At 27.0% G+C, this 5067-nt stretch overlaps 1 long non-coding RNA gene across 1 annotated transcript; it reads left to right on the forward strand.

The window, feature by feature from the left end:
- Window positions 1-501: 501 nt before the first annotated feature.
- On the forward strand, window positions 502-1615 carry LOC111023884 (uncharacterized). The gene is made up of 2 exons (XR_002603217.2): window positions 502-607; window positions 1323-1615. It is a non-coding gene; the product is annotated as an uncharacterized LOC111023884 (long non-coding RNA).
- Window positions 1616-5067: the final 3452 nt, after the last annotated feature.

Consider the following 5067-nt stretch of genomic DNA (forward strand, 5'->3'; position numbering starts at 1 on the left):
TTTTTATATATCAACAATATGATCGTCAAATTGAATAGTAAATGACTGCTAAAATTTAAAAAATTTAAGAGTACTACAAATAAATAAATAAATATATATATATGTATATGTATATGTATGTATATGTATATATATATATGTATGTAGATGTATATATATATGTATGTACATGTATATAAATATATATATGGTGCAAAATATATTTTTTTTAGTGCAACAAATGTCAAAACAATGATTTGAACTTTCAAACTCAAGAGAGAAAGTAGAATCGCTAATCTATGCTTGTATCGTGTTTATGGTAAAAAAAATTATATTCAATTCATCAGTTGAATTAAATATTCTTAATAATATGGACTCACAAAACTAATAATGGAAGTAAATGTGGAAGTTACCTTAAGTGGCCTACTTTCCAAATAAGATCATTAATCAATTATTGTGGCTGCCATATTTGTAAATGATATATCTGTATATAAATAATATATGTTCTTCGATTACCGATCATCCAACAATCTTTTAATCAGACTGATAAATTTACTGCATTGAATTTTGTGAGAGATGGCTAAGTTTTCTTGCTCCCTCTTTTTCCTTGTTGTCATTCTTTTTTCAGGTTTGTTTTTAAGATATCTCTATGTTTGGTCTTCAAAGTTATTAGATATGGATAATATAAATTTTTAAAAATTTTCGAACCATGACTCTATATTATGGTGTAGTTTATATGCATGTTTTTTACTAAATATGTTATTAGGTCGGTAAATTATAGTTTTCATATTAATACTTTAAAATTTTCAGATGTTTCCCCTTATTGATATTTTAAATTATTAAATCAAACTTCTATTTAATAGTACCATTTAAATTGAATGACAAAATGTTTTTTTAGTGGAATGATTATGGAGTGATTTAATTGACAAGTAATATCTTAATATTAAAAAGAATTTTATTCATGTAAGCATAATTCAATTAGTCACATTTCTTACCTCTCTAAAAGTGAGAGGTTTGAATCTGCCCCTCAAAATTATTAAATCCTTTTTTTAAAAAAATTATTAAATCCTTGAATTATGTTTTGAAAATCATAATTTTTTGTTTTTTTTCCAAATATGAGGTGTGATATTGAATCTTCAACCTTAAGGAAGATAATAGATATCTTATCTACTTAACTATACATAAGTTAATCGAAATGAGTTCCAAGAGTCGTGTAAGGCAAAGTTTTTATCTTAATTTTCTCAACTAATTTATTGGTTTAGCAATGTTGTAAAACTTGAAATTTTGTGAGAAAAAGCCCTATATTAACCTAAATTGAAATAATATTGCAATTTTTTTTGCAGCTGCATTGATGGTGCCTAAAGTAGTTCATGCAACACAATGTGAAGAGAAGTTGTATGATTATAGCTGCATACCAAAAGAATGTAACCAAAAGTGTCAAGCGAAGCACCCTAATTCATCATCTGAATGTGTTCCGCTTCCTCCAATGCCCTTTAACTATGCTTGCTATTGCACCTATGACTGTGCTTGAAACCAAGTTCTGCTTTTCTTTTCATTCAACTGATCGTATGGTGATGTCATAATTCCCCATATTTCCATCAATAAAATAGTTGGATGACTTTATTCTTATTAACCATTCTTGGATCTCATGCATTTAAAGTTATTCTCCATTTTCATCTCCAACAACATAAAAATTGAGAAAAAAAAAGTGGTTAAAAAGCACGTTTGGTCCCTGTACTTTCACTAAAGAAACAATTTAGTCCCTAAACTTCAATTGGTAACGTTTTAGTCCTTGTACCTTCCTAGAGTAACAATTTAGTCCCTGAATTTTAACTTGTAACGATTTAGTCCCTGTAGTTTAAAATTTGTAACAATTTAGTCCCCATCGTAAATTTTTTTATTAAAATTAAGTGTCAAATTTTAGCATATAACAATTTAATCTTTCTAATTCATAAACATATTTGGTCCCTCTTTAGTTTATCAATCTATACATACAAGAAACTTAACAAAAAAAATTTCACGATAACGACTAAATTGTTACCAACTTTAAATTACAAGGACTAAATTGTTACCTATTAAAGTTCAAGGACTAAATTGTTACCAATTTGAAAGTACAGGGACTAAATCGTTACAAACTAAAGTTTAGAGACTAAATTGTTACTTTAGCGAAAGTACAAGGACTAAAAGTGTTTTTTAGGCCAAAAAAAAATTTACTCATAAATGGAGGCTCTCCCTCCTCCCTATTTGAAATGGGACCTTTTTTTTTGTCATAACTAGTAATAAATACAGCAAATAAATTTTATTGTATTTAGAATGGGACCTAATATGTGATAAGTATTTTGCAAGTGTGTCAAAATTGCTCCTTTGATAAAGGGGATATTGAAATAAGGAAGAATTGTAATATCTGGAAAATAGTTGAATATGTATCTAGACTAATATTTTTTAAATATGGTACACTTTTGTAGGATAGACTTAATTGGCATCTATCAATGAGAGACATCTATCGATGTCAATAAAAGATAAGGTCTATCACATGTCTATTATTGATAAATATCTCAATGATATGTCTTATCACTAATAGATTCTCATAGGCATGCGAGGTTGATCTATATCAATGATCTTAATTTTTTTTAATTGTGTCATATTTGAAAATCTTTTTAATTTGTGATAGAGATTTGCTATTATTTTGAGTCTGATTGTTATATGTGCAACTGACCCTTAAAAACACACACTTTTATTTCAGTGCACGTATCAACGTGATATTTTTAGTAATGATCATATCTATTGAGAAAGTTGTAATTAATGGATTTGTTGAAACTTGATCATGATAATGTGCCAGCCTCTCAATGTGATATTAGAATATCAATAGATCTTCTAATTTACAATTGAATACACTCATGATAATATTTTGCTTTGTCTTTTTATATCAAATTACTTAGGTTATGATATGTCTGTTTATAATATCTTGACAATTAGTCGAGTTATACTCATGTTTTTTTTAGCGCCAAGTTATACTCATATGAGCATAACTAAATATATTGTTATTTCAAAAAAAAAAACACTAAATATATTGCATTGTGATTTGCATGTTATAATATATTAGTAGTTTTAACGAAGTTCTTCCAGCGAAGTGGTGTAATTAGAGCCTTCTTCTTATCTAAAAATGAAAGAGTTTAACAAAGCTTATATAATTATTTCAAAATTCAAAGTAGCTAAATATAATATTTTAAAAAACAATAAAAAGAAATAAAAACCAAAACATATGTTAAGATATTTGCTTCACAATTATAACTTCACTATATGCAACACATGACAAATAAAATCGAAAAACTAAGTCAATTGACCGAATTGAATAACACATATAATGCAACAGATGTAATGCTTGAATGGATATATAGTTATTAGTGCATTCTTATTATGAATAATGTTCTTTTATAAGAAAAATAAAAGATATATCATATGAAATTGTCGACATGTAACTTCATATAAATATTTTAAACAGTAGGGATGCCTTAAAAAAGCAATAGTTTTTAAATCAGACGAGCTAGTGTTAAATTAAACATCCATAATGTATTCTAGCTTGAACTATAAACATGATCTATTTATCTAAAACATACCGATTACAATATTTTATAATTGAAATATTTGTATATAGTCGGTAGTCTAATAGATGTTACAAATTGCTCATGTTTGGACTTATATATGGAGTGAGTAAATTTATAAGAACGATATGCAAATAATCTTAGCACAAAGAATTGTTGGAAAAAAGATAATACTGAGTACCTAGATATCTAAAATAATGGGTTGCACTAATAGTTGGATGATAAAGGTGATGAAAATTATTTTTTTTTTATACAAATAATTCAAAATCCACGAGTAGATATTCAATATAATAGCTAAAATGAGCATAGTTTAATAGTAATTGACACCTACCTCCAACCAAGAGGTTGTGAATTCGAAACCTCTCCCTACACGTTGAAGTAAAATAAATAATATTTAATATAATAAGAATTTATTGTTAAAAAAAAAGGTGGAGATCCTTCGAGTGCTTTTCCTTCGTTTGTACACTTCAAATCTTGATTTCTCTCCCTATCAGTTTTTTGTTTTCTTTTTTCAAGTCAGGTTTATTTCATCAATATTATAGAAGTGTTTTGCACTTACGATCATAATCGATCGACTGTCTGTGTATTTGATCGGTCTATTTTATGAAGCCCTCTAAAATCAATAATCTCTAATCGACGAAAATCGATAGATCAGTTTTCGATGTCGATTTGTGCCAGAAATCAACTATGACTGACCGTTGATCACCCCTACCTTATATCATTAAAACGGTAAGTAATATTTTGACAAGTCTAACTATCCTCGTAACTAAATATATTGCATCACAATTTGCATATATAATATAGGAAGTAGTTTTAGTAAAGCTTATCTAAAAATTGGAAAAAATGGTGTTTAACAAAGCTTATATATGTTTGTTTCAAAAATCAAAAGTAGCTAAATCTAATATTTCAAAAACAATAAGAAATAAATAAAAAAAAAACTAAAATATATTATATTAACTCTCACGGTATCAATGCAACACATGACATATTATAGTACTAAAAAAAACGACATATTATATTTTATAAGGAAAATTTGGGAACAATTCACATAATTACCATATTTGTAAATATAGGAAGGGGATGTGATTTTGTAAATATGATAATTTTTCAAAAGTTTTTTTTTTACGCCTATTTTGATATTTTTACAAAATTTATTTTTCACTTTTTATATAATACTCATTTACATCTATCAATCTAATATAAGACAAAACAGAGTTTTGGTAACCGTCTTACAAATGTTGTAAAGTATAATATCTCCCTTACATGCAAAATACTTTGAACCTAAGCTATATTCATGCAAAGTATTCTCTTTTTATAAAAACAATAAAATTACCCTCCGGAAGATTCCGAATGTCTGCTTGGTCTAGTAACTTTTCCTCGTGAATCTTCAGGAGGGAAGTTTTTTCCTTATAAAAATAGCGGATCAGTCATATTCTTAATAATGGTAAGGGACGATTCCAAACTTTTTTTTTTAATAAAAAGATCC

Source organism: Momordica charantia, assembly GCF_013281855.1.
Source record: "Momordica charantia cultivar OHB3-1 chromosome 9 unlocalized genomic scaffold, Mcharantia_2.0 BLBB01000009.1, whole genome shotgun sequence".
NCBI lineage: Eukaryota > Viridiplantae > Streptophyta > Magnoliopsida > Cucurbitales > Cucurbitaceae > Momordica > Momordica charantia.